Raw genomic sequence first — 15,111 nt, 5'->3', positions numbered from 1 at the left:
TAGAAATCTCCTCAGAAATAACGTTACTCCCCTGAAAAAAAAAATCAAACAAAAGTATTATCAGAAATTATATGAATTATATAATATAATTAAATTATATATCCTTTTTTCAAAAAGGATATATCCTCCGATGTCCTTCAAGTATATAAGTCTCCTCTCAGAAATCCAGAAAAGCTTCAAAGTATCAAGTTTCGGCCAGAAAATTCTCCGCAAAAGTCAGTCTGTTAATTCGCCTCGTCTCTCAACCAACAGACAGCGGTCGATCGTTGAGCAGAGAGATACATGCAGATCGCAGAATTCATAAAACGCGTCGCCATAGCAACTAACATTCGAATCATAACATGCACGCACGCCCAGACAGCGACCGGTTCGAGTGTAAATATATATGCAGTCAGAATTCATAACCTACATAGCAACTAAAATTCGAATCACGCATGCACGCGCACATCGACTCTGATTTATTAAATAATTGCAACCTTAATGTTGACGTTTTCTTTAATATGATTTTCATTCTTTCAGACCAGTTTTATTATTAAAACCCGTGGAAAATGCGCGCAAAAAGGCACAAGAGAGAATAAATCGGACATCATATAAATTAATAATTAAATTGGCCCTTTTCCGCATATATCAAGGCCAATCAGCTTTCAATATCACTAATACACCATCCAACCGGTTAGTAGTAGTGGTGAAGAAATCCAAATTATTTTTGAATTCTCTATTAAAATTGTTCACAATTGCTACCCAGTTGAGTTAACTATAAACGTGCTAAATTTGCTCTGCAAGTGAACGTCGTCTTTTGGTGCCATCTTATATATTTTTTTTTAATAATATTTATTATCAATGTCAGTGGTCTGGTCACTTCAAATTGTTACGTTGGTTTCACTTTGTTTTGGTCCATTTAAAAAACAGCCTAAGCGAATGTTATTTTTGTTTATTTTTCTGATTCATCACATTACAATAAAATCAACTTTAGATGGGAAAATGATTCTCATCTGTTTCATTTCATTAGCCTCCTGACTTGCTTAAAAAACAAACAAAAAAAAAACAGAACCATTAAAGCTATTTTTGTGACAGTAACGTCATATAATATATAATATTATAATATTGAAAGTTTTGATTTTAGAAATATATCTTATTACGTATGGTATACATAACATATTGTGCTTTTTATTTATTTATTTATTTAAATTACAAACATTTTAAGTAGCCTACAATGCAACAAAAAACAAAATGAATACAAGGCACTGTAAATACAATTCAAAATGTATAAACCAAAGAATAACAACAACAACTAAAGTATAAATGTACATAATAATAATAAAACAAAAAATAAATAATAAATACAGAAATTAAAGTTTATAATATCAGGGCAGTTATATGTATTTGAAAAGCTTTAAAATTTGTATTGTTTTTATAAGCTTTTTGTTTTGTGATCTCATGTTTAAAAGATATTCTAAGTATATTGTGAGATCAGTGTTATAAAAGGTAATATAGGAGGGTTTCTTTTGAGTTATTTTTGTCTTATGGATATAAAACTTCGCCAAAATAATTAAAAGATTAATGATATAATTTTGTTTTTCAGAAAAAGAATTCACAAATCTAATGACTAGGCAATTTTAAATATTAATGTTACACATATTAATTGCATTGGCTGGTCCAGCAACCAATCGCATTGCATCTCGCGTATCTGCTTTACTTTTCGAAATGGATGATCCCCATGGAAGGAGAACCTGGATTTGTAAAGTTGGGACGGTTGTTTTATTCTCAACGATATGAAAAGTGTTGCCACTCCCATTTATTGCACGACCCGTTAATATGCAGGCAAACGCGGTTGCCTACTATATCAGTCGAGCCAATAGTGCGGCAAGATACTGAAATAGGATTATTATTAACCAATCAGATGTAGCTTATTTAAAACAGATGTTACACGTATGATTCAGCGTTCGGACACGAGCAGCAGCAAATTGACCATCGCCAAGGACATTATTTCTGTGATTGTAAGTATTCATTTAATTAGAATATGATATCTATATAAAATGTTTGTTTTGTACGCTGTGTTGTTAAGCGTCTCGTTAGTGTCGTTTTAACCCTTGTATGGTGTTCGGGTCTGTAGGACCCGGTTTCATTTTTTATCAAGAGAAAAATTATACGATTAATTATTTTTTCAAACTCAGACTCATTGGCCTTGGCTCATTTTCTGTGAAGAATATATATCTGAACACATTTTCAATGACCACACCACACACACACACACACACACACACACACACACACACACACACACACACAGGCTGTCCGGCTAGACCCGGGGCTAATACAAGTGTGGAAATTGTAGGTCCTGTGTACCTTTACTCTGTCCTCCTCCTGTCAGAGCATATTGTTATTGTGTGTGTGTGTGTGTGTGTGTGTGTGTGTGTGTGTGTGTGTGTGTGTGTGTGTGTTCTTGTATATGGTTTATGAGGACACAAATGTGTATAATGACATGGGTATTACAACGTAAACATGGTTTATGAGGACATATGTGTCCTTCTAAACCAAACGGCTTAAAAAACATACTAAATCTGTGATTGGTAGGTTTAGGGGTTAGTGTAGGGGGATAGATTATACAGTTTGTACATTAGAAAAACCTTTACGCCTATGGAGAGTCCTCATAAACCACATATCTGACTGAGTGAGTTGTGTGTGTGTGTGTGTGTGTGTGTGAGATTGTAAGTGTGAGTGCAAGAGTGAGTTCTGTGTTTCTTAAAGGGATACTCCACCGAAAAATGAAAATTCTGTCATCATATACTCACCCTCATGTTGTTTCAAACCTGTATGAATTTCTTTCTTTTGCTGAACAGAAAGGAAGATATCTAGAAGAATGTGAGTAAACAGACAGTTTTAGATACCATTGACTTACATAGTAGGAAAAAATATATACTATGGAAGTCAATGGTATCTAAAACTGTCTGGTTACTGACATTCTTCTAGATATCTTCCTTTCTGTTCAGCAAAAGAAAGAAATTCATACAGGTTTGAAACAACATGAGGGTGAGTATATGATGACAGAATTTTAATTTTTCGGTGGAGTAGGCCTATCCCTTTAAAGGGTCAGTAAGAAGCCAATATTCTAACCGGAGAGCTAAGAGCTCAAGTTAGAACTGCATGTAATAGAAACAAAATTATAAGTATAACTATCAAACATAGTATTTTGGTTATTTAACTTTAAAATATATATTTTATTGGATATATTTTATTGTATTTTGGTTATTCAGGGTGGCCGCGGGTCCTTAAAAAGTCTTAAATAAAATGTTCCTAATAAAAGGCCTTAAAAAGTATTAAAATGTCTTAAATTCATATTCGATAGGTCTTAAATATTTCTGGTCACATTACCGCTAAAATTTCTCCAGTCTGACGGACCTAATGTCCGTCAAATAACCAGTGAAGTATCGAATCGCGAGAATGATTCAGATTTTATTACTTAAACAGCTATTGATAATGATAACAGGCTTTTTCTGGTAACGCTGTTGAGGCTCGCTCTGCTTGTCTCTGTGATAGATTTTATAGTAAGAAATCAAAACAAATGAGCATAACGGCACACATAAAAAAACTCACAGAAGAAACATACTGAGGTAAAAATTCTAAATGTTGATTTTTTTTTTTTTTTATAACATGTGATATAGTTAAGTAACATAACATGACGGGAGCTATTTTGCTGAATATTCTCACGATTGCAAATGTTACATTGATTTTAGTTCAATAAACAAGTAGTTAATATTAAATTATTTCAATTACTTAGGTTAAATATTACATATACGTATGCAATATAATGTGTATTTCCATCACAGGTTTGGTCTTAAATTTAATTCAAAGTGGCATTAAAAAGGTCTTAAAAAGTCTTAAATTTAACTTGTTTATATCTGTAGACACCCTGTATTAACTGGCCGGAATTTTGAAGTCGGTAGCGGAGTCCTGCCTTCAATTCAGCGTTTCTAAAGAATCACTGGTATGTGTTAATCATTTTTATAATCGACTGTATGTTATTTGTCATATATGATGTAAATTGTGCTCTTCCCAAACTGATGGCCTGATCTAATTCACCAGTGCTGCCGATTTCGCACACTTTTGGGTGCTTTTGTCAATGCTGTTGTTAACTAGCGGTGTCCTGCCTATTCAATCCAGCGTTTCTAAAGAGTCACTGGTGTGTATTAACGACACACTGACGGGAATATTGTTCTTTGTGTTGTTCACTGTATCGCTTGTTTATACAAAGGGTTTGTTACCGCCGGCGCTCTCTGGAAGACTACATTACCCATCACTGCCTAGAACTACAGCAAACTACGGCAACTCAAATAGCTCAAAATACACACCACGTTTAGTTTTTTTCTTTTTTTCCGTGGTGACTCTCCCTCTATTCCAAATGGCATAATGTTATGTATTTTATATATTGTGAATACATTTATTATAAAGTCATTCATTAATAAATGATTTAAGTAATAATTGATGTGCTATATTATACATTTTTGAAGTAGAAATCTGTCTTGAAAGTTCAAAACACTGATAATTACAATAACTAGGTTTCCTGAAATAAATATTGTTTAAATATTGCTTAGGTACAAAGACTTGGACTTGGCCTTTAGGGACTTGTGAACATGTCTGGTATTTATCATTTTTATAATCAACTGTATGTTTTGTCATATCAAATGAGATGTTTGCTCATTATGTATTTACAGTAACGTTAGTTGAGGAGTTCAGAGAGATGGCCTGCCGACTGCACCTTTTCTAAAGGATGAGGTAAACCATTTAATAGCAACTGTCAATATTAATAATTATTCTAATTATTATTTCTAAATATCTTCAAATGCATCATATTTTTGCCAGCGATGAAGATCTTTATTAGTTGAACATCTTCGTATGCTATCTGTGAATGAATGATTCCACAGGACGATATATTCGATTTCATTTCACTCAGGTAATACATTTTACAACCAAACAGATTATTACGCTACGATAGCACTACTAGAAAGTATGACATTACCCGTTTTTTGGACATATACATTAATTTATACATTAAATAAGCTACCATTGTTCACAGTTTATGAACACCCGCCATCCCGCGGTAGTTTGTGTGTATTGTTGCGCAGTGGTGTGCGAACTCGACTTGAAAACGAATGCCTTTGCCTGCCGTAGACACAGTTAACCAGTTTAAACATGCTTGCAGAAATATACATTTGATTATATTTTGGAGAACAGACAGAAGAAGATCCGTCGATGTACTTTTGTTTGTTTTTTTGTGTTCAGATGTTCAGTAGCAGTCATGAGCGCGAGCACATGTGGAGAGTTTTAACTCTTTCTTCTCTGTGTCAATTACATGCCTTTGAATGCAACACTCTGCAGATTCACTTTATTTCTACATGTCTAATAATCCAAATGTAGTTGTATAAGTTACTATTATACAAACCAAAGGACAGGCAATGATTTTCGGGCTACAGATATATGACGACGTCAGATGCAAAAGCCTCTAAGTACCATCTGAAATTTTCTACTAAAAGAGCATTTTTATCAAGCTTCTATGTTTATGTTCAGTTATTTCACTTAAATGGCAATGAAAAGTACCTATTAATTGTCATTAAAGTGAAATTACTGAACTTAAATATACAAGCTCGATAAAAATGCTTGTTTTAGAAGAAAGTTTCAGATGGCACTCAGAGGCTTTTGCATCTGAAGTCTTCATATATATATATATATATATGATTATTACTTTTACTTTTGAGTAAATATTTTCTATAAGTACTTGTACTTTTACTTGAGTACAGTTTTTGGATACCACCTCTGGTTAATTGATGCACATGATGTTGTATAACGTTAATGGTCGCCGAATAAAATGGCGTTAACTGTTATCTACATCACAAGAGAAATGGACGAAGCAGTCATATAAAAAAGTTATTCAGTAAATCGCTTTGGACAAAAGCGTCTGCTTTGGCCTGTTAAATAACATATAGATAATAGATGGACAATAACAAATGTCACCCATAACATCTATAACTAATGGTTGCCCTTTTCATTTTTCTTTCCTCATAGGTTCAAATACTAATAGCTGGACTGAAGTGGCACTACACCATGCCTAACAACAAAGGTATAATTTAGATTAAAGTCAAATATTGAAAGCAACACATTGACCGTAAGAGAGAATAAAATAATAAATTACCCTTGTGTAATACCTATACTGTCATATTATTATTTCAATGAACAGATAAGAGCAATTCATTTGTGTTTTATTGTATATCTGCATTAGGGGTGTCCCCGACTATGGATTTTCATAGTCGAATCAGAATCGTCAAGTCTTGCCTATAGTCGACTAATAGTCGAATCATGTGTGTGGGGGCGGGGCTTTAACATTTCAAAGCCGCGATGTACAGAAAATCACACAAAGATATAGAAGAAAATGTATAAAAACATTTTGGATCAATAAAACTAAGAAATAACATTAATAACTCCAGAAAGTCCACACTGCAGACAGGATTTGCATTTCACATGCAAAAAAAAAATATTTAATCGGCTAAATTACCTGTGCGAGCAGGCTCTAAGTACAGCACAACATCGATGCACCGAAAAAATAAACAATTAATTAAATATGAACAGAAAATACCTTTCTAATAAATAAAAATACAAAACGAAATAAATCAGAATCAAGTCACAAGATGAGCAAATGTGTGCAAAATGCCTAAAGTGCAGGGAAACATAATATTCAAAACACAAGCCACAGATAGTTAGATTAGATAACCCTGACAGATCAATAAATACAATTAAAATAAAGAAATTATGAAAATAACGATAGTAGCCAGAATTTTCAACTTTGTCTTTTTAACTGCAGAAACAACAATAAATGCTAAACTGGAGTCGCAGTCTTTTTAGCTAAAAATGTTCACAGCATCCAAAAATCTAATTAGATCCGGCTGAAAAGTTTTGAAATCACTTGTACCTGATCGAGAGAACAAATCCAGTCTTTCACTCTGTCTGTGTCTGTTGGAGTCGTTTGTGCGCGCGGATAAAATACATTCTAAAACACTTAACGTGAAAAACGTTTAACGACTCAATCTCCTAAAATAGTTAAATTAAGGAAAACCATGATCGCACTTCTGCCGGCCAACGTTAACAAGTTGATTTTCCACGGGACATTCTAAAATGCTTAACGTGAAAAAAGCTTTTAAAACACTTAAAAGGCACTTTAACGTGGCTTAATGTACACAGTACACACTTTATGTGCAGAGAAGCAGATGAACCCAGAATAGGTTCCTCCTATATTTTTTATTTAACTATTTTAGGAGATTGAGTCGTTAAACGTTTTTCACGTTAAGTGTTTTAGAATGTATTTTATCCGCGCGCACAAAAGACTCCAGCGGATACAGACAGAGTGAAAGACTGGTTTTCCTGATGCTAAATCCAGCCTTGGAGAATATCCTTTCCGATGGTGTACATGATCCACACTTTAGATTTTCTTATCCCAGACATTGTTAAAGATTTAAATCCTTGCCGCCAAGACGCTCCTCTGTCGGTCACGGATTGAAAGTGAAACTTAAATCTGTCACGGGGTGTTTGGATTTATTCAGGCACGTTAAAAAATATTTAGAAAGCTTCTTTCTTTGCGCATTTTTATATACAGCATTATCATAATAGGCTGAATGTTAACATATTGACAGAAAACCGGTAGTTCTATGTGAAATCAGACATTGAGCGCCCTCATATAGCCAAAGTGGCATGATCCTCGTTTCATAACACCTCTGCGAAGATTCGACCGTGAGATCGGTAGTCGAATCAGGCTCCTCCAATCGAAGCATCGAATCTTCGACTATTCGGGGTCACCCCTAATCTGCATATCATTTTTTTTCTGTTTTGTTTGGATAGAAAGAAATCAATGGGCGACACAAGTACTTGTGTGTGTTAAAATATGTGTACTGACACTGACAAAACAATGTTTTGATTGTGATTGCTGTATACTATTAACAGGTCCAGTGATTTGGATCATGGGCAGCAGTTACATTCGTCGTGGGGAAGAGAGGGCCAGAGAGACCATAGGGGCCAAGGTTCACTAGTTTGGCTGGGGTGGACTTCGATGGCACGGACTCCTTCCTTTCTTCTACCGGTCCCTTAGAGGAAGAGCAGCCCCGGATGTCCTGCTGATTCACTGCGGCGGGAACGACTTGCAGTAAAAAAAAAATTTTTACACGTTGTAAACCATTGTTACACGTTACATGTAGTTCATACAAAAAGAATTCTACAGTAAAAACTGCTTAAAATGTGGATTTCGTTGGAGTTGTGCCTCTACAATGATGGGATAATGTCCACTTTAACGCACCCTCCGAGACTGCCGTGAAAGAGCACCGCGAATTGTGCAGAAAATGCAATAGGCGGCTCTTTGTGCATTGTGTAATGTCAAGTTCAAAAATTCATTCAAAATAATTCTACAGTAAAAACTGCTTAAAATTTGGATTTCGTTAGAGTAGCAGCTCTACTATAATGGGATTCCTTTTTTTTCTTTTTCCTTTTTTCTGCACCCGATGGATAGACTCGTTTCATTTTTGCGGTAAAATTTCCAAGACAACGATTTTACACGGTCGGTTGACTGTTAAACCGCGGCACCGGCGAGTACCATCTGTAGTTAGGGGGCCCGCTAGTGGCGGCGGGGCCCTAAGCAGCCGCTTAGTTCGCTTATAGGGAGAGCCGGCTCTGAGTGTGAGCGATACACACAGAAAGTGCTGTAAACATTATTTGAACAGGAAGATGTGCACTAAAAACACCATACTATTGGGGATGGAAAAGTATTAATTTGTTCATCCTCCTTCTCACAAGAGCCCCTGATACTTTTTCAGTTTCTCGCCTTGCCAAATGATGAAGGCGTATCTTGCAGTACATGGAGGCTGCCATCTTAACCAAGGTGTGAACATGATTGTCCTCAACACTGGTCTCAAACATGTGGTCGTGCAACTCTGAAAAAATATTCTTGTCAGCAGAACCTGAACCTGAATTAAAATGGCAGCTGTCACTCCTTTTCCTTGAGGAAGCTTTCCTCCACTAGTATTCAGTAGTCTTTGAAAGCACCTTTCAGAGGCTTTACACACCTCCACAATGCTTGTTGGTGGATTCTGTAAGCCTCCCCTGTTCTTCAGGGCAATGAAAGCATGCATACTGGATCAGAACTCAGTGCAACAGAACAGGGCGTGCACAAGGATATCTCCTTCATTGGGAGCATATACAGGTTGAACAGGAGTGGCGCAAGAATTGAGCCTTGAGGGACTCCGCATGTCATGGATGTCCACTCAGACTTATGGTCTCCTATACTAACATAATAACCTCTCCCATCTAAGTATGACCTGAACCATTTTAGGAGTATCCCAGAAAGCCCCACCCAGTTTTCCAGCCTGTCAAGAAGTATGTTATGATCGACATTGTCAAATGCAGCACTGAGGTCGAGTAGTACCAGCACTGATAATTTTCCTGAATCAGTATTTAAGCGAATATCGTTTATTATCTTTATGAGCGCTGTCTCTGTGCTGTGGTGTAGGGATCGACCGATATGGATTTTTTTGTGCCGATGCCGATACCGATTTTTTTTCATCAGCCTTAGCCGATGACCGATACGGGCTGCCGATTTTCTTGGGCCGATATTTGGAGCCGATACTGCTTTTGCTCACTCAATTTACATCATAAAAATGACACAATGATGATAACAAATGTTACAAGTCTCAATTTAAAATAAGGAACATTTATTGAACTTATAAAAGGAACATTTATTGAACTTAAAAAAGGAACATTTATTGAACTTAAAAAAAAAAAAAAATATTTGAGATTTGACAAATATTAAAAACATGTGAGGTAGAACACGTAAAAAAAAAGTTCAGTGCTGAAAATACTGAAAATAAATATTTAAGCATAATTCAAATTCTGAAAATAAATTCTAAAAGATAAATTCTGAAAATAAACATTTAAGCATAAATACAATAATTACCCTATTGCACACAGTAGCATAATAAAGTGCAAACTGTAGTTGTCTGATATATGTAATTGTGATCACCATTTTAAACAAAACAAAAACGATTTTAAACCAAATAGATCCTAATTCATAATAAACTGAGAGACTGTTCACATATCGCGTCTAAAAACGTGTGGTAAGCACAGCCGCGACGCTTTCTCCTTTCTACAAGCGCTTGCACTCCCGTGGCGTCTGTCGTTGCAATGCAACTATGAACTGCACTCTACTCATGATGACGAGGAAGTAAGGATTAATTTATTTCAAGCCCTTTACGACTAACGTCACATATATTTATGGAGATGAAAAATAAAAACCTGCCCTGTCCAGCTTTGATCAGCTGTTCGGCCGAGCTTTCGATGTTGTCATGGAAAGGTCATTTGTTTTTTTGTCACATAACCTGCGTGCGCTTGCGGCATTCTGAAAAGTTTAAATGTTTTCAACTTTTCATCTCACCACGGCATATGAGCGCCGGGACAAACGAGCGCGCTGCATCGCATGCCTGTCGCAACCGCGTCGATTCTTTTACCTCAGGGAGTGTTCTGACTGAGTTCGACCACCTCGCTGAATAAAACTCCCACAAATATCACGGAATCACGAACCAACGTCGGCATTATTTAATCCTATGACCAGTGTTTGTAACAGCTGCCGTATGCATATGGATAGCCTCAAACTTAGCTATTTGCAGCTCCCTAAATACAATGACAAGCATATATTCGGCATTCGCGTTTTCCATTTGGACCCTCAAACTTGCTTAGCTATAGTTTCACACACATATAGAGCAACGTGTTTCCACTTTCAAAGTGTATGGCAATATTTCAGCTAAGTCAAACAGTTAAAAGATGCTTTGAAAGTTTAAAACTTACTGTTGTTTTGAAGAGGCTTCCAGCACTCAGCTAGTGTGGGAGGGGCAGTGCATGGGCTGCACGTGCGTCTCCACACAAAGCTCTAACACAAAGCTGCCTGCGGACCCCTGTCTGTAAATAATGCCGGGAAAAAACTATCGGCGAACGCAGCAGCCGCGTATCGGCCGATGCCGATACACGTCAAACCCGCAAATATCGGCCCGATATATCGGCTGACCGATATATCGGTCGATCACTACTGTGGTGCGGTCGGAAACCAGATTGAAAATTGTCAAAGTATCCATTCGAGCTTAAGAATTTGTTCAGCTGATTGAAGACAACTTTTTCAATGATCTTGCCTATGAAAGGTAGATTTGAGATTGGTCTATAGTTGCTTAATATGGTCTTATCCAGATTGCTCTTTTTCAGGAGGGGCTTGACAACTGCAGTTTTCAGGGAGTTTGGAAAACTCCCAGAGAGAAGTGAGGCATTTACCACTTCTAGAAGATCTGCTTCTAAACTGTTTAGCACACTTTTGAAAAAAGATGTGGGAAGTGTGTCAAGAGCGCATGTTGATGTTTTAAGGTGTTGTACGGTTTCTTCCAAAATTTTGCCATCAATTTCTTTGAAATCAGACATAGTAACTACTTTCTCAGGTGGTCTGATCTGTCTGACCCCAGCACAACTCAAGGATGTGCTGATCACCTTTCTGATATTATTGATTTTCTCAGAGAAGAAAGAAGCAAACTCACTGCACTTGTTGTCTGAGAGCATTTCACTGGGAATCTGGCTTGGGGATTTTGTCAGTCTCTCTACAGTAGCAAAAAGAGTGCGTGTGTTGTTTAAATTGCTGTTTATAATATTTGAGAAGAAAGTCTGTCTAGCTTTGCCTAGTTCCATATTGAAAGCATGCAGGCTGTCTTTGTAGATGTTATAATGGACTACAAGTTTTGTCTTCCGCCACATGCGCTCTGCTTTTCTGCATTGTCTTTTCATATTTTGCACTGCTGTTGAGTTTCTCCAAGGTGCTTTTTGTCTGCCACTCTTCTTCCTGACTTTAACAGGAGCAATATCATCAATTATATTTTTAACTTTTGAGTTAAAAGAATCAAGGAGAAAATCAACAGAGTCAGCAGATATGCTTGGTGTTAAGGATATAGCCTTCATAAATAGTACACTAGTGTTCTCATTTAAGCATCTCTTCTTGACAGACACAGGTCTAGCTTCAGTGGCAGGAGAGATCAATATATCAAAGAAAATACAGAAATGATCAGACAGTGCTACATCCTTAACAACAATCGATGAAATGTTTAGACCCTTACTGATAAGTAAATCTAGAGTGTGTCCATGATTGTGTGTGGGTCCATGTACATGCTGAGTCAGATCAAAAGTTTTTAAAACAGTTTTGATTTCTTTTGCCATATTGTTTTCTGCATTATCTATGTGAATGTTAAAATCTCCAGCAATGGCAAAACAGTCAAACTCTGAGGTAATTGTTGATAACAGTTCTGTAAAGTCCTCAGCAAAGGCTGGAGAATATTTTGGAGGCCTGTAAATAATGATGAGTAAAATGCGAGGAGCACCATTTAACACAGTACCCAGATATTCGAAAGACGGGTAATTCCCAAACGATATTTGCTTACATTGATAGATATTAGAGCAGCTAGACCCCCACCTCTCTTAACAGCTCTGCAGACACTCATAAAAGTAAAGTTAGGAGGGGCTGTTTCATTGAGGATTGTTGCACTGCAGCTGTCTTCTAGCCAGGTTTCATTTAGAAACATAAAGTCCAGGTTGTTTGTTAAAGTCCATTGCTGCATAAGCAGACCTAGGCAGAGCGGCTCGCGCGCCTATTGGTTGCTCAGCAGCAACTGCTGCAACCTATCCAGGACCTGCTCGTGACGAAGCACCAATGAGGGCGCGGGCGCCCGTGCATGTCACGTCCCGCCAGAATGGGCGTGGCTACAGGCTATAAAAGCAGGCCCGTGAGGTTGTTCTCTGGTTTTTCAATCTGAAGCGAACCAGAAGTAGCACAAGCACGGCAGGGTTACGCAACACTCGTTCCCTCATCTAGAGAGAACCGAGGTTACGTTAGTAACCGAGAGCGTTCTCTTACGAGAGTACTCTCGTGTTGCGTAAGCTAGCTTACGCTACGGGAACCCAATGTAAAACGCCGTGCGTGCTAGAGAAGGTCCACATGCACGTTCCCAAGGGCATGTGCCCGGGGACAAACGCAAGTGGTAATATCTGGGCCGATGAGGGTTGGGCCCAGGGAGAGATAACCATTCCAGGGTGTGGGAATGGGTGCTTAATACAATAGAACAGCCAGGTACATCCGTGGGCTGAACTAAGAATGATAACACTGCCTGTCAGCCACCTGAACCCGAAGGACAGGTGAAAAACGATCACAGACAGGAAGACCTGGTCTGTCGATCTGGAGCCTGTGTATAACACAAACCACACACAGTCTGTGTCGATCTGCAGCGAGAGCGAACAGAGCTAGTATGTTAGACTGACAACAGTTTAGCCTGTAGGGCAGGCACCTCCAGGTTATAAAACCTGATAAATGTAGACGGAGAGGCCCAGCCCGCCGACATACAAATATCATGGAGCGAGACTCCGCGAGACCACGCCCACGACGAGGCCATGCCTCTGGTGGAGTGCGCTCTGACGCCCAGAGGGCAATGAAGGTTCTTAGACCTATAAGCCATAGCGATAGCGTCAACTATCCATCTGGACAGGCTCTGTTTCGATGTGGCTAAGCCCTTAGTGCGGCCACCGAACGAAACGAAGAGCTGCTCTGACTGCCTGAAAGCATCAGACCGTTCGACATGTATTCTCAGCGCCCTGACGGGGCAGAGAAAATTCACATCGTCCTCACCCTCAGATCTCGGAAGAGCTGACAGTGAAATGATCTGTGATCTGAACGGAGTGGAAGCACTTTGGGGACATAACCGTGCCTCGGTTTAAGGATGACTTTAGAGTCATTAGGCCCAGACTCCAAGCACGAAGCACTCACAGAGAGCGCGTGAAGGTCGCCCACTCGCTTAACTGAAGCGAGAGCCACGAGAAAAGCGGTCTTCAGTGAAAGATACCGCAAATCCACGGACTGAAGGGGTTCAAAGGGTTCGCCCTTCATGGCTTCCAGGACCAAGGAGAGGTCCCAGGCTGGAACCAGAGGGGGCTGAGGAGGATTTAACCTCCTAGCTCCTCTTAGGAACCTAACAATGAGGTCGTCTCTACCCAGTGACCGGCCATGCAAAGGTTTTGTAAACGCCGCAATGGCCGCCACATACACTTTGAGCGTGGAGGGGGACCTGCCCTCGTCCAAAAGCTCTTGCAGAAAGGAGAGAACCTCTGCAACGCTACAGCGCTGTGGGTCTAAGTTTCGGGCCGAGCACCAGCCGGAAAACACTGACCATTTAGAGGCGTAGAGCCTTCTCGTAGAGGGTGCTCTAGCCTGAGTAATTGTGTTCAACACTGCCGCTGGGAGGTCAGCGGGTACCCGTTGATGACCCATGCATGCAGGGCCCATAAGTCGGGGCGCGGGTGCCAGATCGCGCCCCTGGCCTGGGAGAGGAGATCTTTCCTCACCGGAATCGGCCACGGGGTCGTGCTCGTCAGTTGCATCAGCTCTGAGAACCACACTTGATTCCTCCAGAGCGGCGCCACGAGGAGCACAGAGCATTTGCTCTCCCTGATGCGCTTGATTACCTGTGGTAACATCGCGATCGGGGGAAACGCATAGAGCGGACGGCTGGGCCAGTCGTGGGCCAGCGCATCTCTCTGTTTCGTGAAGAATACTGGGCAGTGCGCGTTCTCCGTCGACGCAAAGAGGTCGACATCCGCTCTGCCGAAGATGTCCCATAGCAACTGGGCTATCTGAGGGTGCAGGGACCATTCCCCGGGGGGAACGTTGTCCCTGGACAGCATGTCTGGGCCCACATTTTGGGAGCCCGGGACATGTGACGCTCTCAGTGAGCGCAGGTTGTGATGGGCCCACAAGAGGAGACGTTCCGCCAGCTTGTGAAGGCTCCGTGACCTGAGACCGTAGGCGCGAACACTGTGGAGTGGGCACATGACCTACATTTATAACACCATCGGCGTGAGCCGGATAAACAGACAGAATGCTCTTTCTGTGATTTATTTGGGTGGCCGTAAAAACGGCCTTTGGGTACAGGCGAGCGTGTTGTGTAACGGGCTCGTTGGCTGTGAAATACACATCTCCAGTCACCTCTGCTGAGGGAACTGTGAGAGCGA

The sequence above is a fragment of the Leuciscus leuciscus genome (genome assembly GCF_965113295.1).
Source record: "Leuciscus leuciscus genome assembly, chromosome: 22".
In the NCBI taxonomy this organism is placed as follows: Eukaryota; Metazoa; Chordata; class Actinopteri; order Cypriniformes; family Leuciscidae; genus Leuciscus; species Leuciscus leuciscus.
This window is presented reverse-complemented; position numbering follows the sequence as displayed.